Genomic DNA, 25,852 nt, shown 5'->3' with positions numbered 1-25,852 from the left:
TAGAAACATATCAAACGAAGTATAGAATTAATCTTTATGATGTTTTTATCATAAATCTTCAATAATGTTCCAACCGGATAATTCCTTTGTCTGTAGAAAAGCAATGGAACGCAAGCTAACTTTCACATGACCGCGCATCACGAGCTCGTGGCTCTCTGCCAGACCTCTGACTCATTCCCCTCTCATTCGGCCCCACTTCACAGTAGAAGCATCAAACAAGTTCTAAAGACTGTTGACATCTAGTGGAAGCCTTAGGAAGTGCAACATGACCAATATCCCAATATCCCCACTCCTTGATAGGCTATGAGTTGAATACCTACAAAGCTCAGATTTCCCACTTCCGGGATGGATTTTTCTCAGGTTTTCGCCTGCCATTTGAGTTCTGTTATACTCAGAGACAAGAGTCATACACTTTTAGAAGCTTCAGAGTGTTTTCTATCCAAATATACTAATTGTATGCATATTCTTGCTTTTATAGCTGAGTAGCAGGTAGTTTACTCTGGGCACCTTATTCATCCAAGCTACTCAATACTGCCCCGCAGTCACCAAGAAGTTAAGGGAGAGAAATGTGTGACAGGAAAACACAGAGGACAATTGAACTATACATGACCTGACCTGGTTGGAACTCTGAAAAAATTATGACAGGAAAGAGATCCTGTCAAGGTCCCTCTAATCTCGGGAGGGAGGGAACGGTATGGAACTGCCAGCTTGGTAGTGATAAACGAGGAATGTGGACTGTGGGGAAAGATACTGTAATGGTTTTCGTCTTCCTCTTCTGAGGAGGAGTAGGAAGGATCGGACCATTGCGCAGCGTTGTAAGTGTTTGTCATATTTTAATTGAAAAAACTGAACACTACACAAAATAACAACGAAGAGAAAATGAAACAGTTATGCCAGGTGAACAGACACTAAACAGAAATGAAACACCCACAACCAAAATGGGGAAAACAGGCTAACTAAAGTATGATTCTCAATCAGAGACACGAACAACACCTGCCTCTGATTGAGAACCATACTAGGCCAAACACATAGAAATATAACAGCATAGAAAAAACACCCCACCTCGCCCTGACCAACCTAACACAAAGACATAAAAAAGGAACTAACGTGACAGATACATCCCACTGACTGTTTGTGTATCTGTGTGTACGTGTAATCCCCCTACTGTTTGTGTGTCTGTTTGTGGGTGTAAGTAGGTGGGGGGGGGGAATTTTGTCTTTGCATTTTGGACTTTAGAAAGTTTTCTAAATAAACCTTACGGAGTCTTTGCCTAATTATGATTAAATCCAGGGTCTTACAAACCTCGGGGATTGGTCAAAGCTTAAATAATTGTTAGTTATAATCATTGGGATGGAAAATTCTCGTGACAGTTCCCATGTCCTAATATGAAATTAAACTTAGTGCAAGGAAATTAGATAACGGTGGCTAAATGCCAGAGGGGATGCGTCATTAAGAGGAGTTACTATGGGTGTGACGTAAGGAGGAATAATGTATAAAACGTGTGTGCCAAGACTGGAAAGGCAGTTGTACTCATGAACCAGCTCGGCTTTGTTATGTTGTAATAAATGTCTATTTGAACTCACAGGCTCCGGTATTTGTGAAATATGATTGACGAATATTTCCACGACATAAATGACGATCTAGCCAGGAGTGGGGAAAAGGGACCAGAGACGGTGAAAATCTGCAGCTGTGAATGGGCTTCCTGGATGGACTACACAAAACACAACTTGTAAGTACAGTAAGTCGAGTGCTTACTTATAGTAATAGAATATTTTGTGTGGTCCGCTCTAGGAACCTGTTTCAGCTGTAGGTCACCGAGTGAGTCTCTCCAAATTTGACAAACCAAAGAATTATTGGGTGCTTTTGAGTTCAATGAAATGCATGCAAAATATTGGGTGAATAATAAAGCTTTTGAGGGTTGCAACTGTGAATATATAGTATAGTAATTGGTGTGTTGGAAATTGGAGCACACAACTCTCCCTCTCCGTCTGTCTTGACTGGCTCAGTTGTGTGGGGTTATTCCTCTGATTTGTTCAGACGGTTCATCTGACCAGATGCTCAGTCTGTTTAAGGTATGACTATGTTGTCTGATTTTGTTTGGCCGGATATGTTTGATTAGACCTGTATGAGTCATTCAATTTGTCCCGCTCGCGCAGTCGCTCTGCTGGGGTGGGTGATGATCTCTTTCAGGTTCTGTCTGCCCTGCTGACTGTTCTGTTCAATCTAGTTTGGAGTGGCAACTGTCTGCATGGTTGAATAAAATTAAAGAGCGCTTATCGTGTTGAGGAAGTGAATCGATGAGTTCTGCTTGGTTTGGTTAAATTCCTGTATATTATTGCCTTTTCTGTGTTGAGGAAGTGAATCGGAAATTGCAAATGTTAAAATCCTGTATAATATTGCTTTTCTGTGTCGGAAGTGGATCAGAATATGCAAAAAAATCCAGGTCACATGTAGCGTAAGAGAAATCCTATAAGATTACTTATCGTGTTGACGAAGTGTATCATTAATTAATTAAATAGGTGCAAATCCTGTATACTCAGGTCGCTTAAGAAAAGTGTGAAAGGTGTGAGAGTGAGTGTGACAGCTCTCTGCTGTTGTGGGATAAAAAGGTTGCGCACCTCTCTTGGTCTGATGAGGGGATGCATCTCAACCTGCACTAGGGGAGGTGAATGTGATTGGTACATATACCCATTGAAGGGGTATGATACTAAAAGTTTGAACAGTTAGGATAAATTGAAAAATACATGGACATTATAGTAAATTAGTAATAAATGTCAAGACGATATTAGCAATTGCCTGGTGAGGCCATTAAAAATTGTATACATTATTGAAAGGTGGAAGGATATACAGTATATAGAAATTGGAACATTTCTAGTAAGAATATACTCAAAAAGAGAACAATAATAAAAACCTAGAAACAGGTGTAACGACGTTCGTCTGTTGTATGAAGAGAGTCAGACCGAAATGCAGAGTGTAGGTTATTCATGACTTTAATAAAGGAATTGCGGTACATGAAATAACTCAAAATACGAAAACAACAAACGAAACGAGAAACTAATTACAGCCTATCTGGTGAAACAACACAGAGACAGGAACAAACACCCACAAAATACAACGTGAACTCAGGCTACCTAAATACGGTTCCCAATCCGAGACAACGAGAATCACCTGACTCCAATTGAGAATCGCCTCAGGCAGCCAAGCCTAACTAGACACACCCCTAATCATACACAATCCCAATTACTACAAACCCCAATACGAAACACAACATATAAACCCATGTCACACCCTGGCTTACCCAAACATATACCAAAAACACAAAATACAATGACCAATGCGTGACAGAACCCCCCCCCCCTAAGTTGCGGGCTCCCGGACACACCTCAAGAGCATAGGGAGGGTCCGGATGGGCGTCTGTCCATGGTGGCGGTTCTGGCTCGGGACGTGGACGCCACTCCATTCATGTCTTATTTCCTCCCCTTCACGTCCTGGGATAATCCACCTTCTCCGCCGACCATGGCCTAATAGTCCTCACCCAGATCCCCACATAACTGAGGAGCAGCTCGTGACAGAGGGGCAGCTCGGGACAGAGGGGCAGCTCGGGACAGAGGGGCAGCTCGGGACAGAGGGGCATCTCAGGACAGAGGGGCAGCCCGGGACAGAGGGGCAGCCCGGGACAGAGGGGCAGCTCGGGACCGAAGCAGCCCGGTACTGAGAAGAAGCCCAGCACTGAGAGGAAGCCCAGTACTGAGAGGAAGCTCAGGCAGGTAGTAGGCTCCGGTAAATCCTGGCTGGCTGGTGGAACTGGATGATTCAGGTTGTCTGGCCGATCTGGCGGATCTTGGCAGACTGGCACTTCTGGCGGATTCTGGCAGACTCGCACTTCTGGCGGATCCTGGCAGACTGGCAACGCTGGGCCGACTGGCGGCGCTGGGCAGACTGGCGGCGCTGGGCAGACCGGCGGCGCTGGGCAGACCGGCGGCGCTGGGCAGACTGGCGGCGCTGGGCCGACTGGCGGCGCTGGGCCGACTGGGAGCACTGGCGGCGCTGGGCAGACTGGGAGCACTGGCGGAGCTGGGCAGACTGGGAGCACTGGCCGCGCTGGGCAGACTGGGAGCACTGGCCGCGCTGGGCAGACTGGGAGCACTGGCCGCGCTGGGCAGACTGGGAGCACTGGCCGCGCTGGGCAGACTGGGAGCACTGGCCGCGCTGGGCCGACTGGGAGCACTGGCCGCGCTGGGCCGACTGGGAGCACTGGCGGCGCTGGGCAGACTGGGAGCACTGGGCAGACTGGGAGCACTGGCGGCGCTGGGCAGTCTGGGAGCACTGGCGGAGCTGGGCAGACTGGGAGCACTGGCGGAGCTGGGCAGACTGGGAGCACTGGCCGCGCTGGGCAGACTGGGAGCACTGGCCGCGCTGGGCCGACTGGGAGCACTGGCCGCGCTGGGCCGACTGGGAGCACTGGCCGCGCTGGGCAGACTGGGAGCACTGGCCACGCTGGGCAGACTGGGAGCACTGGCCGCGCTGGGCCGACTGGGAGCACTGGCCGCGCTGGGCCGACTGGGAGCACTGGCGGCGCTGGGCAGACTGGGAGCACTGGGCAGACTGGGAGCACTGGCGGCGCTGGGCAGTCTGGGAGCACTGGCGGAGCTGGGCAGACTGGGAGCACTGGCGGAGCTGGGCAGACTGGGAGCACTGGCCGCGCTGGGCAGACTGGGAGCACTGGCCGCGCTGGGCCGACTGGGAGCACTGGCCGCGCTGGGCCGACTGGGATCACTGGCCGCGCTGGGCAGACTGGGAGCGCTGGGCAGACTGGGAGCACTGGCGGCGCTGGGCAGTCTGGGAGCACTGGCGGAGCTGGGCAGACTGGGAGCACTGGCGGAGCTGGGCAGACTGGGAGCACTGGCCGCGCTGGGCAGACTGGGAGCACTGGCTGCGCTGGGCAGACTGGGAGCACTGGCCGCGCTGGGCAGACTGGGAGCACTGGCCGCACTGGGCAGACTGGGAGCACTGGCCGCGCTGGGCCGATTGGCGGCGCTGGCGGCGCTGGGCAGACTGGGAGCACTGGGCAGACTGGGAGCACTGGCGGCGCTGGGCAGTCTGGGAGCACTGGCGGAGCTGGGCAGACTGGGAGCACTGGCGGAGCTGGGCAGACTGGGAGCACTGGCCGCGCTGGGCAGACTGGGAGCACTGGCCGCGCTGGGCCGACTGGGAGCACTGGCCGCGCTGGGCCGACTGGGAGCACTGCGGCGGCGCTGGGCAGACTGGGAGCACTGGGCAGACTGGGAGCACTGGCGGCGCTGGGCAGTCTGGGAGCACTGGCGGAGCTGGGCAGACTGGGAGCACTGGCGGAGCTGGGCAGACTGGGAGCACTGGCCGCGCTGGGCAGACTGGGAGCACTGGCCGCGCTGGGCAGACTGGGAGCACTGGCCGCGCTGGGCAGACTGGGAGCACTGGCCGCGCTGGGCCGACTGGGAGCACTGGCCGCGCTGGGCCGACTGGGAGCACTGGCGGCGCTGGGCAGACTGGGAGCACTGGGCAGACTTTTAGTAATTTGAAAAGTTGATGTTTCAATACAAGGTTAAATGATAGAGGGATTGAGCCTTGAGATTGTAAAAAAGATTAACTGCAGTTGAAGGCACGCAGGTAGTGGGATATTTTAAGTAGAGGCATGAGAAACATTCTTTGACAGTTTCTGATTATTGTCGCTTGGTTTTCTAGTTAGGTAACACCAGTGAATTTGAGCAGGAAGTTCATGTATTCTAAAATGATAATCTGTTTTCAATACATGGAACAGTGTCCAGTAATAAAAGTAGAATGAAATTAGTATTGACTATTAAACTGATAAGACAGCTCCAACTTTTTGAAGGTTCTACATTTGTTAAACAACAGTTTTATATTTTACTTAATTAATGCAACAGGTTACATTTTCCGTATTACCAGAAAGGGGTTCTGTGATTTTTAAAATTTTAGATGGAGATGATTACACTTAGAACACTGTATTATCTATGTGTCTTGAGTAGGATTCTTGCTTCCAGGACTGATGGAAGTCCAATACAGAATGCACAGTTGAAGTCGGAAGTGTACATACATTTTAACTCAGTTTTTCACAATTCCTGACATTTAATCCTAGTAAAAATTCCCTGCTTTAGGTCAGTTAGGATCACCACTTTATTTTAAGAATGTGAAATGTCAGAATAATATTAGAGAGAATGATTCATTTCAGATTATTTCTTTTATCACATTCTCAGTGGACCAGAATTTTACATGCACTCAATTAGTATTTAGTAGCTTTGCCTTTCAATTGTTTAACTTGGGTCAAACATTTCGGGTAGCCTTCCACAAGCTTCCCACAATAAGTTGGGAGAATTTTGGCCCATTCCTCCTGACAGAGCTGGTGTAACTGAGTCAGGTTTGTAAGGCCTCCTTGCTCGTACACGCTTTTTAAGTTCTGCCCACACATTTTCTATAGGATTGAGGTCAGGGCTTTGTGATGGCCACTCCAAAACATTGACTTTGTTGTCATTAAGCCATTTTGCCACAACTTTGGAAGTATACTTGGGGTCATTGTCCATTTGCAACTAAGCTTTAATTTCCTGACTGGTGTCTTGAGATATTGCTTCAATATATCCACACAATTGTTCCCCCTCATGATGCCATCTATTTTGTGAATTGCACCAGTCCCTCCTGCAGCAAAGCACACCCACAACATGATGCTGCCACCCCCGTGCTTCACGGTTGGGATGGTTGTTCTTCGGCTTGCAAGCCTCCCCTTTTTATCCAAACATAACAATGGCCAATATGGCCAAACAGTTCTATTTTTGTTTCATCAGACATTTGAGTCACTGACGTGATCTTCCTGTTTAGATTGGCGGATTGTGCTTTGGCAAAGTGGGTGGGTATCCTGACTGTTTGGCTCTGTCTGGGGTATCGTCGGACGGGTCCACAGTGTCTCCCGACCCCTCCTGTCTCAGCCTCCATTTATGCTGCAGGGTGCTAGGGTCAGTCTGTTATATCTGGAGTATTTCTCCTGCCATATCCGGTGTCCTGTGTGAATGTCAGTATGCCCTCTCTAATTTTCTCTCTTTCTCTTTTTCTTTCTCTCTCTCTCGGAGGACCTGAGACCTAGGACCATGCCTCAGGACTACCTGGCCTGATGACTCCTTGCTGTTCCCAGTCTACCAGGCCGTGCTGCTCCTGCGGCTATGGAACGCTGACCTGTTCACCGGACGTGCTACCTGTTCCAGACATGCTGTTTTCAACTCTCTAGAGACAGCAGGAGCCGAAGAGATACTCTGAATGATCGGCTATGAAAAGCCAACTGACATTTGCTCCTGAGGTGCTGACTTGTTACACCCTCGACAACCACTGTGAATATTATTATTTGACCCTGCTGGTCATCTATAAACATTTGAACATCTTGGCCATGTTCTGTTATAATCTCCACCCGGCACAGGACCTGACACTCCTCATAGCTTGGTTCCTCTCTAGGTTTCTTCCTAGGTTCTGGCCTTTCTAGGGAGTTTTTCTAGCCACCGTGCTTCTACACCTGCATTGCTTGCTGTTTGGGGTTTTAGGCTGGGTTTCTGTACAGCACTTTGTGACATCAGCTGATGTAAGAAGGGCTTTATAAATACATTTGATTGATTGATACAGACTCTGCATTGACCGCTTTGGGAGAACAAGTACAGGCCACTTGCAAAAGTACATGGCAGAACAGGCAAGCTTTAAATTGGCTCTTGGCAGAGAAAGGTAGAGTTTGTGTTATGTTTGGAGATGAACGCTGCACCTTCATCCCCAATAACACTGCCCCAGATGGTTCATTACTAAGGCAATGACCAAGCTGAAAGGACTACGACAGGAATTAAAGGACAATGCTGGACATGATTCCCATGCCTGGGACTGGTCAATCCTGGGAAAATGGGGTGCAATGTTTACAAAAATGGCAATCATGATAGGCAAAGCACTAGTGGTGATGGGTGTTGTATTGTGTTTTATTTGACCTTTACTGAAATCTCTCCTCATTCAAACCCCAGAAAAACATATGACTGTACAAACTGTCATCATCAACCCATTTGTGGAGGTGTACACTGTTCTTGGAGCTCCTGAACAATACACTGACAAAAGTGTAAAATGTCTATGGGGTAGCTCCAGGGGGAGGAAGGGGTTGTCGTACCTATCAAGAACAACATAAATTGTTATGTTGTTCTTCCTGACATATATCCAATTCCGGACTATGTCGTGGATCCTAATCCTGATCACAGGATTCAACCAATATAAGTGGTGCTCAAAAGACTGAAGAGAAGGAGATGGACATTATCATCATATTGAACCTTTGACTGCATTGTATCATAGGGGTGATTGCCCACTGTGTTGTGATAAAGAGCGTGTTTAGTGAATATGTATGATACTATAAATGAAGTTAGACCTTCTGTTTATATGACCTCCTAGACATGTAAGTGACATAGGGTTTTCTGGTTACGAGAATCCACAGACCATGCCCTTAATCCTCTAACAGGTTTTTTCATTATTGACCTAATAGTTGTTAGAGAGGTGTCTATGAGGGAGGGAGGTGGGAGGGAGGTGTTTAGGTGTCATATTCAGAACGACATAAGGGTTGATGAGGATTGGTTTAGTATTTTTGATTTTGATTTTTTTATATTTTATTTTACCTAACTGAAACTCTCGATCAAGGCTGAGATATGCATATACTTTTATACTGCATGTTGAAGGATAAATAGGCTGAGGAGGAATCTTGAACTTCTTTCAGGCTCTGTGAGGGGACTTGTGTCAGTGTGGGGCTTTTTAGCCCCAGAGGAGGGATATATTGGTAATTTTCCAGTACATATGTGGCAATTATTTAATTCAGAAGGAGCCAGTAAACTAGTGCACTCCATATGTGCTCTGGGTCATTAGACATGCACCCGTCTGGGGTTGGACACGACTGGATATTCCTGTAACTGTGTTATGGCCTACTATGTACTGTTGCTATGGTTACACCTCTTGGGGTTGTCCAGAACATGGGTGTCCCTTTCAGAGGAGTTAGCAGGATGACATGTCTGGTTATTTTTGTAAAGTACCAAGAACTGTGGCTAGGGTCCTACATGTATGCACCTGTCTTAGTCGAGAACAGGTCTGTCTATTTCTGTGGCTCTACGGGTTCCATGTCCTAATATGAAACTAAACTTAGTGCAAGGCAATAAGATAATGGTGGCTAAATGCCAGAGGGGATGAGTCATTAAGAGGAGTTACTATGAGTGTGACATAAGGAGGAATAATGTATAAAACATGTGTGCCAAGCCTGGAAAGGCAATTGTATTCATGAACCAGCTCGGCTTTTGTTATGCTGTAATAAAAGTATATTTGAACTCACAGGCTCTGGAATTTGTGAAATATGATTGACCAAATATTTCCACGACACCTCCTGTCCAAACTGAGCAGCAATTGGGGTAAAGGGCCTTGGTCAGGGAGGTGACCAAGAACCCAATGGTCACCTGGACAGAGCTTCAGAGTTCATCTGTTGAGATGGGAGAACTTTCCAGAAGGACAACCATCTCTGCAGCACTCCACCAATCAGACCTTTGTGGTAGTGGCCAGACGGAAGCCACACCTCTGTAAAAGGCACATGACAGCGTGCTTGGAGTTTGCCAAAAGGCACCTGAAGACTCTCAGACCATGAGAAACAAGATTCTCTGGTCTGATGAAACCAAGATTGAACTCTTTGTCCTGAATGCCAAGCGTTACATGTGGTGAAAACCTGGCACCATCCCTACGGTGAAGCATGGTGGTGGCACTATCATGCTGTGGGGATGTTTTTCAGCGGCAGGGACTGAGAGACCAGTCAGGATCGAGGCTCGAGGCAAAGATGAACGGAGCAAAGTACAGAGAGATCCTTGAGGAAAACATACTCCAGAGCGCTCAGGACCTCAGACTGGGGTGACTGTTCATCTTCCAACAGGACAACGACCCTAAGTACACACCCAAGATAACGCAGGAGTGGCTTCGGGACAAGTCTCTGAATGTCCTTGCCCAGCCAGAGCCCAGACTTGAACCCGATCGAACATCTCTGGAAACATCTCTGGAAAGACCTAAAAATAGCTGTGCAGCAACGCTCCCCATCCAATCTGACAGAGCTTGAGAGGATCTGAAGAGAAGAATGGGAGAAACTCCCCAAATGCAGGTATGCCAAGCTTGTAACGTCATATCCAAAAAGACTCAAGGCTGTAATCACAGCCAAAAGTGCTTCAAAAGTACTGAGTAAAGGGTCTGAATACTTATGTATAAGTCATATTTCCGTTTTAAAAAATATAAATTAGCAAACATTTCTAACCTGTATTTGCTTTGCCATTGTGTGTAGATTGATGGAGGGGAACAATTTTATCAATTTCATGATAAGGCTGTAACCTAACAATATGTGGAAAGGGTCAAGGGGTCTGTAGCTCAGTTGGTAGAGCATGGCGCTTGTAACGCCAGGGTAGTGGGTTCAATTCCCGGGACCACCCATACGTAGAATGTATGCACACATGACTGTAAGTCGCTTTGGATAAAAGCGTCTGCTAAATTGCATATATATTTATTTATATATTTAATTAGAGGTTGGCCGATTTCAAGTTTTCATATCAATCGGTAATCTGCATTTTTGGACGCTGATTATGGACGATTACATTGCACTCCATGAGGAGACTGCGTGGCAGCCTGATCACTTGTTACGTGAGTGCAGCAAGAAGCCAAGGTAAGTTGCTAGCTAGCATTGAACTATTCTTATAAAAACCAACAATATTCACAGAATCACTAGTTAACTACACATGGTTGATGATATTACTAGTTTATCTAGCGTGTCCTGCTTTGCATATAATCAATGCAGTGCATGTTAACCTCTTGCTCCTACCTGACACGCAGGCGTCCCATCTAGACATCTTGAAATGCAAATGCACTACGCTAAATGCTAATAGCACTCGTTGAAACTCAAACATTCATTAAAATACACATGCAGGGTATTGAATTAAAGCTACACTCGTTGTGAATCCAGGCAACAAGTCAGATTTTTTAAATGCTTTTCGGCGAAAGCATGAGAAGCTATTATCTGATAGCATGTAACACCCCAAAAGACCCGCAGGGGACGTAAACTAAATAATTAGCATAGTCGGCGCTATACAAAACGCACAAATAAAATATAAAACATTCATTACCTTTGACCATCTTCTTTGTTGGCACTCCTAGATGTCCCATAATCACTATTGGGTCTTTTTATTCGATTAAATCGGTCCATATATAGCCTAGATATCGATCTATGAAGACTGTGTGATCAACGGAAAAAAATAGCGTCTTATAACGTAACATCCTTTTTTTAAATTAAAAAAGTTGCGATAAACTTTCACAAAACACTTCGAAATACTTTTGTAATGCAACTTTAGGTATTAGTAAACATTAATAAGCGATCAAATTGATCACGAGGCAATGTATATTCTATAGCTGTACGTCTGGAAATAATGTCCGGGTACATCTCAACCAAAATATCCGGTCGGAGACCTGAAGAAATGGGCTGTCTCTTCTTCGTTTGACCAAGAAACAAAGCCTAGGCAAATGACAAGACTATTGACATCGTGTGGAAGCTGTAGGAATTGCAATCTCGGCTCCAGGTAATTTGCTTTCCCATTGACAATACATGCAAGTGGCTCATTGATATATTTTCCAATTTTCAGTGATCAGATTTTCCTGCGCTTTTCGATGAAACGCACGTTCTGTTATAGTCACAGCCGTGATTTAACCAGTTTTATAAACGTCTGAGTGTTTTCTATCCACACATACTAATCATATGCATATACTATATTCCTGGCATGAGAAGCAGGGCGCTGAAATGTTGCGCGATTTTTAACAGAATGTTCAAAAAAGTAGAGGGTCGACTTAAGAGCCTACTTCGACAAACGGGAGATGATTTATCAAGCGAAAAAAAGCACTGTCTTTGCACCAATGTGTACCTCACCATAAACATCCATGCCTTTCTTAAAATCAATACACAAGTATATTTTTAAAAATCTTCTTGGTTTGATTGTTTAACTTCTTGCGTCGAGCCATCCCGGATCCGGGATCGTGACTACAGCCTCAAGCTCATTACCATAACGCAACGTTAACTATTCATGAAAATCGCAAATGAAATGAAATTAATCTATTTGCTCTCAAGCTTATCCTTTTGTTAACAACACTGTCATCTCAGATTTTCAAAATATGCTTCTCAACCATAGCAAACTAGCATTTAGCGTTTAGCGTTAGCATTTAGCGTTAGCATTTAGCATTAGCATTTTGCATTAGCATTTTGCGTTAGCATTAGCAGGCAACATTTCACAAAAACCAGCAAAAACATTCAATAAATCATTTACCTTTGAAGAACTTCGGATGTTTTCAATGAGGAGACTCTCAGTTAGATAGCAAATGTTCAGTTTTCCTGAAAGATTAGTTGTGCAGGAGAAATTGGTCCGTTTTCTGCGTCATGTTTGGCTACCAAAAAAAAAAAAAATTCATTCATCCAAACGCCAAACTTTCTTCCACATTAACTCCATAATTTCGTCTGAAACATGGTAAACGTTTTTTAGAATCAATCCTCAAGGTGTTTTTCACATATCTCTTCATTATATATCATTCCTGGAAGTCTCCTCTGTCTCAATCACATGGATGAATGCGAGCAGCTTGGAGATTACGCAACAATTTCAACAAAGGACACTGGGCGGACCCCTGGTAAATGTAGTCTCTTATGGCCAATCTTCCAATGATATGCCTAAAAATATGTCACAATGCTGCAGACAACTTGGAGAAACGGTAGAAAGGGCAGGCTAATTCGTGGCGCTTTCACAGCCATATAAGGAGACAATGGAAAACAGAGCCTAAAAAAATCCTGCTCATTTCCTGTTTGAGGTTGCATCTTGGTTTCCGCCTGTAAGATCAGTTCTGGGGCACCCACAGATAATATCTTTGCAGTTTTGAAAACGTCAGAGTGTTTTCTTTCCAAAGTTGGCAATTATATGCATAGTCGAGCATCTTTTTGTGACAAAATATTGAGCTTAAAACGGGCACGTTTTTTTTATCCAATAATGAAATAGCGCCCCCCTAGCTTCAACTGGTTAATATTGCCTGCTAACAATAATTTATTTTAACTATAGAAATCATGTCACTTCTCTTGCGTTCTGTGCAAGCAGAGTCAGGGTATATGCAGTAGTTTGGGCCGCCTGGCTCATTGCAAACTGTGTGAAGACCATTTCTTACTAACAAAGACTGTAATTAATTTGCCAGAATTTTACGTAATTATGACAACATTGAAGGTTGTGCAATGTAACTGCAATAGTTATACTTAGGGATGCCACCTGTTCGATAACTTATGGAAATGTCACGTTCGTCATAACGAGGAGACCAAGGTGCAGCGTGATAATAATACATTCTTCTTTATTTACAAAGAACACGAAACAAACTAACAAAATAACAAAACGACCATGAAGCTATTAGACACGCGTGCTGACAGGTAACGACACATAGACAATAACCCACCAAACCAAAATGAAAAATGGCAACCTAAATAGGACCCCCAATCAGAGACAACGATAAACAGCTGTCTCTGATTGTGAACCAATTCAGGCCACCATAGACCTACATTTACCTAGACATACCAAAACCCCATAGATATACAAAAACCCTAGACAAGACAAAACACACATACCACCCTCGTCACACCTGACCTAACCAAAATAATAAAGAAAACTAAGGTCGGGCGTGACAGGAACGGTTCCATATTTCACTGAAAGAATAAATGTTTTGTTTTCTAAATTATATTTCCCGGATTTGACCATATTAATGACCTAAGGCTCGTATTTCTTTCTTTATATTATAATTAAGTCTATGATTTGATATTTACTAGAGCAGTAAATTCTGGAATGGCCAATTACATCTTCATATCCACCAACTGTAATTACCACCAAGGTACAGTTAAGGAAAGATGAGACATCTGGTACAATTTTAATACATTTATTGGGGGGGGGGGGAATAAGTCCATCCAATAGATTGACCCACAGCGGTGGTAGGCAGCAGCATGCTCGTACGAATTCATTCAAACAGCACTTTCCTGCGTTTTTCAGCAGCTCTTCGCTGTGCTTCAAGCATTGCGCTGTTTCTGACTTCATGCCTATCAATCTAAGATGCCTAAGAACATGCCTAAGAACATCCAAAAGCTATATGAAATGCAAATGGTATAGAGAGAAATACTCCTATAATTCCTATAATAACTACAACCTAAAACTTCTTAACTGGGAATATTGAAGAAAGGAACCACCAGCTTCCATATGTTCTCATGTTCTGAGCAAGGAACGTAAATGTTAGCTTTTTTACATGGCACATATTGCACATTTACTTTCCTCTCCAACACTGTGTTTTTGCATTATTTAAACAAAATTGAACACGTTTCATTATTTATTTGAGACTAAATAGATTTTATTTATGTATTAAGTTAAAATAAAAGTGTTCATTCAGTATTGTTGTAATTGTCATTATTACAAATATATATAATAGTATATATAAAATCGGCTGATTTAATCGTTATCAGCTTTTTTTGGTCCTCCACTAATCGGTATCGTATCAGCGTTGAAAAATCATAATCGGTCGACCTCTAGTCTGAATACTTTCCGAAGGCACAGTATGAATAGTGTGTAAATTGTATTTTGTTGTCTCTTGGTGTTTTTCCAATATACACAGAGTATACCAAAGATTAGGAACACCTTCCTAATATTGAGTTGCACCCCCCACCCTTTGGCCCTCAGAACAGTCACAATTCGTCTGGACATGGACTTTACAAAGTGTCGAAAGCGTTCCACAGGGATGCTGGCCCATGTTGACTCCAATGCTTCCCACATTTGTGTCAAGTTGGCTAGATGTCCTTTGGGTGGTTTTCTTAAATTCTTGATATACAGGAAATTTGAGCGTGAAAAACCTAGCAGCACTTTGTTGTGGTTAATTTCTTTGTCTCTCCTCATTTGATATTAAACTTATCACACAAGTCAGAGGTATACATAAACTAAATCGTTAATCACTTATTAATAAGAAAGCAGGTCAATACAACACACACAAAAAGTGAATAGATTGAGTGCTCTACAATAATGATGGCTGGTTGACAATTCACGATCAAATTATTCGTTGAGAGCCCAGAGACAAAAGTACCAAAGTATTTTATAGCCAAGATACACCCCTTTCAACATACATGACAAACAACGTTGTGTATGTTGAATGACCCATATAGAATGGGTCACAAGGTTAAAATGTGTATGAAAGATACCTATTATACATAGCAGACAATATCTGCTGTGTCAACAGTTTTCATTGTATAGAGACCAGTGTCTGGCCCGCCGACTCCAAACTGGAACCATCTCTCCCTGGTACGGTATAGAACAGAAACATTAACTCATGATCTGGAATGCTCTTTAGGTTTTACCACCCAAAAGACATTTTAAATCTCCTGTAAGTGTTATCTCCCAGATGCTCATCCTCAGTAGAACACACACACAATAGTTATAAGAACCCTCTATTCTGTTGCATAAAACAACCATTTGATGCAATAAAAGAATTCTAACATAGTATTGCAATTTTGCTCTCACACACTGCAGTTCTTGACACAAACCGGTGCGCCTGGCCCGTACTACCATACCCTGTTCAAAGGCACTTACGTCTTTTGTCTTGCCCATTCACAATCTGAATGGCACACATACACAATCCATGTCTCAATTGTCTCAAGGCTTCCTTCTTTAACCTGTCTCCTCCCCTTCATCTACACTATGGAAGTGGATTTAACAAGTGACAGCAATAAGGGATCATAGCTTTCACCTGGATTCACCTGGTCAGTCTGTCATGTAATGTTTTGTATACTCAGTGTATAACTCTTATTTTATTATTTTATGTTCATTTATTTATTTAATGTCCTCTGCTATAACTGTTCTGTACTTTGTCATGTATTTGTACCTTTTATGTGGACCCAAGGAAGAGTAGCTGCTGCATGTGCAGTAGCTAATGGGCATCCGAATAAACTAAACTAAACATTGCCTACACTTGAAGCCTGACCTAAAGTTAATGTGCTTTTGAGTGACATCTGCAGAACGGTTGAGGCTAGAAGAAAAATTCAGGTATGGGATCGTTCAACAGACGCTTCCGATGAACGCAAGCCTACATCTCACGATGTGAAAATAACACTTCACTGTGAGAACAAAGAACAAGGCCTTTCTTCCATAGAAAAAAACATTACCGACAGCCCTCACATAACTATGAAGCATCCGTCATGACCTTACAGAGATGCTCAGTGTTGAGGTTCAGCTTACTGTGTCAACAGGAAATGGCTTAATTCATTCTCAACATGGTGCTTCATTCTTTCCCTGCAGTTACACAAAAAACTGTCCTCCATCCTCTGTAGAACGGTCAATTATTTACGTAAAGACAGTGCATTGTTAAAGAGTGTCCCCAAGAGGCGGTACATTGAAGTACAGCTTCCTGACATTATAGGAAGTGACTTAAACGGGGGTCATATGGCATTTTCGAAAGGTTAAAAAGGTTGTACCTTCCCAAATTTTACATATTTGTGACCGGGGACCGTCATGACCTGACATATGAAAGTCAATCGACCGAAAGCATTTTTTGACCTCCATTGGACACAATGATCTTGCAGTTCTAGAAGCTTGTTAGAATGAATTCTGAAGAGGGTACTGGTCCATTTTTTTTTAGATTGGCTGTCTGTCTGCCTGTTTGCCTGTGTGTCTCTCTGTCTGCCTACCTGCCTGCATGCGCCTTCCTGTCTGCATATGCCTGTCTGCCTGCCTGTCTGTTTGCGTGTCTTTCACCAATTTCCCCATTGCAGCTGTATCACCAACTCCTTTGCCTTGAATGCAATGCATTGACTTATACGTCAATGTTCTTGACACATATTTATGAGTCAATAGTCTGTCTGTGGAGGTTGGAGAGAGAGGAGGGAGCGAGAGATGAGATGGGAAGAGGGGGAGGGAAAGAAAATGAGAGAGTTAATGGAGGGGGAGAGAGAGAAGAGGGAGAGTGAGGGAGCGAGAAAGGGAGAGGGTGAAGGAGGGAGGGAGGAGAGAGAGGAGGGAGGGAAGAGAGAGTCTACATGTCTGCCTGCCTGCCGGTCTGTCTGTCTGTCCGCCTGTCTGTGTCTCAGCCTGTCTGCCAGTGGTTCTGTCAGTGTGTCTTGTCTGTCTGCCTACCTGTCTGTTTGCCTGACTACCTGCCTGCCTGCCTGCCTGCCTGCGTCTGTCTGTCTGTCTGTCTGTCTGTCTGTCTGTCTGTCTGTCTGTCTGTCTGTCTGTCTGTCTGTCTGTCTGTCTGTCTGTCTGTCTGTCTGTCTGTCTGTCTGTCTGTCTGTCTGTCTGTCTGTCTGTCTGTCTGTCTGTCTGTCTGTCTGTCTGTCTGTCTGTCCCAGGAGAAGTGAGTGTGAGAGAAGAGGGAGAGAGAGAAGGCGGAGAATGAGGAAAGGGAGAAGGTAAAGGAGGGAGCAGGAGAGAGAGAGTCAACTCTCTCTCCAACCTCCACAGAGAGAGGAGAGAGAAGGAGGTGAGGGAGGGAGGGGGAAAGAGAGGAAGAAGGGGAGAGAGAGAAAGAGAGGAGCGAGATAGAAAGCGAGAGATATGAGGGGGGAAGGAGAGAGAAGGGGAGAGGTTGAAGGTGGTAAAAGAAGGGGGAGGGAGAGAAAAGAAGAGAAAGGGGGATAAGAGGAGGTTGAGAGAGACATGTGCTCTGTCACATGTGCTCAGTGTCAACCTGCTTTCATCTGTGAAGAGCACATGGCGCCAGTGGCGAATTTGCCAATCTTGGTGTTCTCTGGCAAATGCCAAACGTCCTGCACGGTGTTGGGCTGTAAGCACAACCCCCACCTGTGGACGTCGGGCCCTCATACCACCCTCATGGAGTTTGTTTCTGACTGTTTGAGCAGACACATGCACATTTTTGACCTGCTGGAGGTCATTTTGCAGGGATCTGGCAGTGCTCCTCCTGCTCCTCCTTGCACAAAGACGGAGGTAGCGGTCCTGCTGCTGGGTTGTTGCCCTCCTATGGCCTCCTCCACGTCTCCTGATGTACTGGCCTGTCTCCTGGTAGCGCCTCCATGCTCTGGACACTACGCTGACAGACACAGCAAACCTTCTTGCCACAGCTCGCATTGATGTGCCATCCTTGTATGAGCTGCACTACCTGAGCCACTTGTGTGGGTTGTAAGACTCAGTCTCATGCTACCACTAGAGTGAAAGCACCGCCAGCATTCAAAAGTGACCAAAACATCAGCCAGGAAGCATAGGAACTGAGAAGTGGTCTGTGGTCACCACCTGTAGAACCACTCATTTATTGGGTGTGTCTTGCTAATTGCCTATAATTTCCACCTGTTGTCTATTCCAGTTGCACAACAGCATGTGAAATTTATTGTCAATCAGTGGACAATTTGATTTCACAGAAGTGTGATTGACTTGGAGTTACATTGTGTTGTTTAAGTGTTCCCTTTATTTTTTTGAGCAGTGTATTTCATCAGCCAAAATGGTGGTAAAAATGATAGATGGGATATGAAAATGAATGTCGATTTTGTTATGTTTTTAAAAGTTAAATGAAGACGTTATAACAAAAACATTGTAATTTGAAGAGTTTTCATAATGTGTAAGTGTTTACATACTTCATGTTGTGTAGAAAATATCCACGATAACACTGATTTTAGTTGTCTAAATGAGATCATAGCCATTTATAATACCTTGCCTTGTAACTAGCTATGTCACAGGGAACCCAGAGAGCATGTCATAAAGACGGGAATGCCATTCCTACCCTGGAATTTACATATCCGACTAAGTTTACCACGCGCTGCAGCCGAGGTTTACGACTAGTCGTGACCCTGAAACGCAACACGAGGAAGAGGACAAAGGAACCTCTTAACAATCAATGCTACGATTGAGTACTGTATCTAAGAAGGTGAATTCAAGAAGGACAAACCGGTTATTCTCTTCAAGTCATGCTTTTCTCTCGCTCTCTTTCTTTAAATCTCTAGCTTGTGTAACACGTGTCTATCATGACACAAGGCGAGACCCAGATGCAGACGGCAGATGGTTGGAGTCTTACAATATTTATTCATCCAATAGGGTAAGGCAAGAGAATAGTCGTGGACAGGCAAAAGGGTCAATACCAGTTCAGTCCAAAAAAGTACCAAAGGGCAGGCAGAATCAAGGTCAGGGCAGGTAGGATGATCAGGCAGGCGGGAACGTAGTCCAGAGTCAGGCAGGGGTCAAAACCGGGAAGACTAGCAATAAGAGAATAGCAAAAGGAGTATGTGGAAAAACACGCTGGTTGACTTGACCTAACATTCACGATGAACTGGCACAGAGGACAGGAAACACAGGAGAGAATAAGCGACACCTGGAGGGGGTGCAGACAATTACAAGGACAGATGAAACAGATCAGGGTGTGACAGTGTCATATTGTGTTAGTCTGCTAGGGACCTGTTGCCATTGTATTAAATTCCAACCAATAACCTAGACTGTTTGTGTATTTGTATCTTATGTTATCATTTAGCTTGTTAGTAAATAAATAATGTGGTACATTTGTGTGGTACAGAATGATTTAGTGAGACCCGCGTTTGTGCAGATTTACGAATTATGCAATGTTCAAAATGAGACTGACGAGGAATTAATTCATTAGTGACTGCTATGAAATTGATATTCTGATATTCTTTGAGTGAATTCAGGAAATGGTAACTCATTAAACAAACTTTTCCCGTGGTGCCCCAGGTTACTGAGTTAATGGTTACAGGATTAATTTAGTCACGTAATTATAAACATAGTTAATTATTCGATAAATAGCATGTCATCACATTAACAATAATACGTCACGACAGGGCCTATAACTGTACGCTTGCCAAATAGCCTGCATGCCAATCATCAAATGCTTTTGGGAACAGGCAGAAAAAGTTAATGTCAATCCACAGAGGCAAAAAGGACAACGTCAGAGTTTAATTCAATGCGAGAAAAGCTGTGAATGGAGAGTTGAAAATATAGAGAAGGGAGGGCCAGAAAAGTAATCTTTGGGAAAGATTTGGTGAAGTGGTAAAAGAGGATGATAGCAGTACCTATGTTATGTGATGATTGTGAGACGCTTTACACAGTCACAAGACTGCATATGCTTATGGCACGTGAGGGAACCGTAGCCTACTGTTCAGATGGGTTAAATGGAAACTGAAATCTCGAAACTGACTGTAGGTCTATAACCTCTCACATAACCTTAATATTATTTCCTACAAAATGAAGCATTTCTTGCAGAAAGAAATTATACACTACATGACCAAAAGTATGCGGACACCTGCTTGTCGATCATCTCATTCCAAAATTATGAGCAGTAATATGGAGTTGGTTCCCCCTTTGCTGCTAGGCTTTCAATTAGGCCTGGCTCGCAGTCGGTGTTCCAATTCATCCCAAGGGTGTTCAATGTCAGGGCTCTGTGCAGGCCAGTCAAGTTCTTCCATGTCAATCTCGACAAACCATTTCTAAAAGGGCCTTCCGCAAACTGATGCCACAAAATTGGAAGAAGAGAATCGTCTCAAATGTTATTGTATGCTGTAACGTTAAGACTTCCCTTCACTGGAACTAGCCAGAACAATGAAAAACAGCCACAGACCATTATTCTTCCTCCACCAAACTTTACAGTTGGCACAATGCATTGGGGCAGGTATCGTTCTCCTGTCATCCTCCAAACCCAGAAACGTCAGTCGGACTGCCAAATGGTGAAGGGTGATTCATCACTCAAGAGAACGTGTTTCCACTACTCCAATTGCGGCAAGCTTTACACCACTCCCCCCTACGCTTGGCATTGCGCATGGTGATCTTAGGCTTGTGTGTTGCTGCTCGGCCATGAAAACCCATTTCATAAAGCTCCCGGCAAACAGTTCTTGTGCTGACATTGCTTCCAGAGGCTGTTTGGAACTCAATCGTGAGTGTTGAAACCTAGGACAGATGATTTTTACACGCTATGCACTTCAGCACTCAGCGGTCCTGTTCTGTGAACTTGTGTGGCCTACCACATAGCGGCTGAGCCGTTGTTGCTCCTAGACATTTCCACTTCACAATAACAGCACTTACAGTTGACTGAGGAAGCTCGAACTGACTTGTTGGAAAGGTGGCATCCTATGACGGTACCACGTTGAAAGTCACTGAGCTCTTCAGTAAGGCCATTCTACTGTCAATGTTTGTCTATGGGGATTGCATGGCTGTGTGCTCAATTGTATACACCTATCAGCAAAGGGTGTGCCTGCAATAGCCGAATCCACTAATTTGAAGGGGTGTCCATATACTTTTGTATATATAGTGTACAACAAATGTACTGTAGGCAAACTTTTGGGTGGAGAAATTTGATTGATTTATTTCAGCATCTCGAGAGAATGTGAATGCACAATTAGATACCTCATGTAGAGGTGCTATCTTTATCAACTCATAAAAGCTGATAGTAATTTCAACCACATAAAATATGCATCCAAGCTGAACTGAAATCCTATCAGAAACAAGTTGAGTAGTTTTCACAGCTTTCTATTTCCTTACAACTGGTCAAACTGATTTTTTGACATTTTTAACAGCAATATTTTGTTATTGCATTTTCTCCCCAGTCCCTTAATGTATTTGCTCTGTGAAAGAAACAGATGACAGAGAAAACTTAACCAATATGAATTAGATTGAAGCATCGATTTATTACATTTTTCTGGTGAGCAAGGTTTTATACAGTCTTCTAGGGCATTATATAATGGCAGAAGAGACGCTGCATGTATCTTATTATAGACAAGTTGACTAAGAAATAGTCTAACAAAATGTTGAAAATGATACATAGAAAAATATCTAAATCAGGCAACAAAGAAATATTGCACCCCAGGCCTCAGATTTTCACTTTATCATATTTAGTCGGGCAGTTGAGGATGGTTTATTAGCAATTGCGGGCGGGTGCGGGTGAACAAACAGCTGACCACTAATGTGCATGTCTCATTGCTTGAGTGTATTCTAGCCTATGATGAGTCACATGTTCTATATGTTTAGGGATGTACCATTTTTGCATAGGTCTACATATTGTGTTGGTCTGGGTTTGTAGCCATTGAAGTAAGCATATGTGCCTTTGCCCACACACAGATGTGAACACTTGGTGGATCCTACTAAACACACACACACACACAAACATTTTAGTTGCAGCCTTATTCTAAAATTGATTCAATTGTTTTTTTCCCTCATCAATCTACACACAATAACACAATGACAAAGCAAAAACAGTTATTTATAAATAAAGTAGTTGTCATCAGTAATCAAATATTACTACACTACCAACTCTACTCTCCAATCCTGAAAATCCCTCTTGCGCTGACTGAGATAACTGGATGTCAACACCCAGATACTCTCCAACTACTACAACTGACAAATAGAGTGTGCTGACTTTCTGTTTCCTAGCCTGGTATGGGCGCTGTCAGTATTTAACAAGGGCATCCTCAGGAGGTGAGGATATGAACCTGGGGTCCAAGCTCTGCGGGCTGCAGTGCAGGGGCCATATTCACTACTCTCTTGAACTAATCTCATCAAACAAGTTAGAAACTGTACAAAAATAAGATATGTTTCAACATGAACATTTAGACATGACCTGTCTTCCCTATAGGCCTAGGCCTACTTTAAAATGCAACAAAATGCAAACAATATATTTGTTGTTCGTCTTATGTCAATCGCCCACTGGAGTTTATACAGTGCCTTGCGAACGTATTCGGCCCCCTTGAACTTTGCGACCTTTTGCCACATTTCAGGCTTCAAACATAAAGATATAAAACTGTATTTTTTTGTGAAGAATCAACAACAAATGGGACACAATCATGATGTGGAACAACATTTATTGGATATTTCAAACTTTTTTAACAAATCAAAAACTGAAAAATTGGGTGTGCAAAATTATTCAGCCCCCTTAAGTTATAATACTTTGTAGCGCCATCTTTTGCTGCGATTACAGCTGTAAGTCGCTTGGGGTATGTGTCTATCAGTTTTGCCCATCGAGAGACTGAATTTTTTTTCCCATTCCTCCTTGCAAAACAGCTCGAGCTCAGTGAGGTTGGATGGAGAGCATTTGTGAACAGCAGTTTTCAGTTCTTTCCACAGATTCTCGATTGGTTTCAGGTCTGGACTTTGACTTGGCCATTCTAACACCTGGATCTGTTTATTTTTGAACCATTCCATTGTAGATTTTGCTTTATGTTTTGGATCATTGTCTTGTTGGAAGACAAATCTCCGTCCCAGTCTGTCTTTTGCAGACTCCATCAGGTTTTCTTCCAGAATGGTCCTGTATTTGGCTCCATCCATCTTCCCATCAATTTTAACCATCTTCCCTGTCCCTGCTGACAAAAAGCAGGCCCCAACCATGATGCTGCCACCACCATGTTTGACAGTGGGGATAGGGTGTTCAGGGTGATGAGCTGTGTTGCTTTTACGCCAAACATAACGTTTTGCATTGTTGTCTAAAAGTTCAATTTTGGTTTCATCTGACCAGAGCACCTTCTTCCACATGTTTGGTGTGTCTCCCAGGTGGCTTGTGGCAAACTTTAAACAACACTTTTTATGGATATCTTTAAGAAATGGCTTTCTCCTTGCCACTCTTCCATAAAGGCCAGATTTGTTGATGATTGTTGTCCTATGGACAGAGTCTCCCACCTCAGCTGTAGATCTCTGCAGTTCATCCAGAGTGATCATGGGCCTCTTGGCTGCATCTCTGATCAGTCTTCTCCTTGTATGAGCTGAAAGTTTAGAGGGACGGCCAGGTCTTGGTAGATTTGCAGTGGTCTGATACTCCTTCCATTTCAATATTATCGCTTGCACAGTGCTCCTTGGGATGTTTAAAGCTTGGGAAATCTTTTTGTATCCAAATCCGGCTTTAAACTTCTTCACAACAGTATCTCGGACCTGTATCTCGGACCTGCCTGGTGTGTTCCTTGTTCTTCATGATGCTCTCTGCACTTTTAACGGACCTCTATCACAGTGCAGGTGCATTTATACGGAGACTTGATTACACACAGGTGGATTGTATTTATCATCATTAGTCATTTAGGTCAACATTGGATCATTCAGAGATCCTCACTGAACTTCTGGAGAGAGTTTGCTGCACTGAAAGTAAAGGGGCTGAATAATTTTGCACGCCCAATATTTCAGTTTTTGATTTGTTAAAAAGTTTGAAATATCCAATAAATGTCGTTCCACTTCATGATTATGTCCCACTTGTTGTTGATTCTTCACAAAAAAATACAGTTTTACATCTTTATGTTTGAAGCCTGAAATGTGGCAAAGTTCAAGGGGGCCGAATACTTTCGCAAGGCACTGTATATTTGAGCCTGTTTATTTTCTGTTACAGTTCTGCCAAGCATACAATACACTTTTTTTGCATGAGTAATTTAATGTATTTCTATACAATTACAAACTTTAAAATACTATTCGGAGAAGAGCAAAAACAAGCAAAAATGACCTGTCATTATCAGCCAGGCTGTAATGATCGTTGTTGGAAGGATTGGACCAAGGTGCAGCGCGGAAGGCGTTCACATCATGTTTATTAACTTCTTCGAGATTGGGGGCGCTCTTTTAATTTTTGGATAAAAACATTCCCGTTTTAAACAAGATATTTTGTCACGAAAAGATGCTCGACTATGCATGAAATTGACAGCTTTGGAAAGAAAAAACTCTGACGTTTCCAAAACTGCAAAGATATTATCTGTGAGTGGCCCAGAACTAATGCTACAGGTGAAACCAAGATTAAGTTTCATACAGGAAATGCCCCAGATTCTGAAGGCGCTGTGTTCCAATGTCTCCTTATATGGCTGTGAATGCGCCAGGAATGAGCCTGCCCTTTCTGTCGTTTCTCCAAGGTGTCTGCAGCATTGTGACGTAGGCATATCATTGGAAGATTGACCATTGTGACGTAGGCATATCATTGGAAGATTGACCATAAGCGACTACATTTACCAAGTGTCTGCCCGGTGTCCTGTGTCGAAATTATTGCGTAATCTCTAGGTCCATGTGCGTTCCATTTCTTCAGAAGAGAAAGTCAACTGCCACGAAGGATTTATCATTGTTAGATATGTGAAAAACACCTTGAGGATTGATTCTAAACATCGTTTGCCATGTTTCTGTCGATATTATGGAGTTAATTTGGAAAAAACTTCACGTTTTAATTACTTAATGAATTTATTTATTTATTTATTTTTCTTACCCAAACGTGATGAAGAAAACGGAGCGATTTGTCAACACAAATAATATTTTTGTAAAAACGGAACATTTGCTATTTAACTGAGAGTCATATGCTTCTCAACCATAGCAAAACAAGCATTTGTGTAACAGTATTGATAGCTAGCGTAGCATTTAGCATTAGCATTCAGCAGGCAACATTTTCACAAAAACAAGAAAAGCATTCAAATAAAACCAATTACCTTTGAAGAACTTCGGATGTTTTCAATGAGGAGACTCTCAGTTAGATAGCAAATGTTCAGTTTGTCCAAAAAGATTCTTTGTATAGGAGAAATCGCTCCGTTTGGTACAAAAAAAACCAAAAAAATTCAGTCATCAAAACGCATTAAAACGGGAACGTTTTTTTATCCAATAATGAAATAGCGCCCCCATAGGTTCAAGAGGTTAAATAAAGGTGAAATAAAATTTAAAAAATACTACATGCATCTGTATCTGACTAATCAGACTCATCTTCAGAGTCACAGTTCTGGCACACATAAATTTCCTGGCCTGAGGTGCAAGCATCATGGGCCCATTTGTTACATCTCACACACTTCACCCAAGTCTCTTTTGGA

At 43.6% G+C, this 25,852-nt stretch overlaps 1 long non-coding RNA gene across 1 annotated transcript in view; it reads left to right on the top strand.

The window, feature by feature from the left end:
• Positions 1–7,292, top strand: part of LOC124017798 — a 28,061-nt gene extending 20,769 nt beyond the window's left edge. The window contains exons 2-3 of the long non-coding RNA XR_006835527.1: positions 1,586–1,729; positions 7,116–7,292. This is a non-coding gene — a long non-coding RNA (uncharacterized LOC124017798). The remainder of the gene's footprint in view (positions 1–1,585; positions 1,730–7,115) is intronic.
• The last annotated feature ends 18,560 nt before the right edge of the window (positions 7,293–25,852 follow it).

The sequence above is a fragment of the Oncorhynchus gorbuscha genome, unplaced genomic scaffold (assembly GCF_021184085.1).
Source record: "Oncorhynchus gorbuscha isolate QuinsamMale2020 ecotype Even-year unplaced genomic scaffold, OgorEven_v1.0 Un_scaffold_330:::fragment_2:::debris, whole genome shotgun sequence".
Taxonomy (NCBI): Eukaryota; Metazoa; Chordata; class Actinopteri; order Salmoniformes; family Salmonidae; genus Oncorhynchus; species Oncorhynchus gorbuscha.
This window is presented reverse-complemented; position numbering and strand designations above follow the sequence as displayed.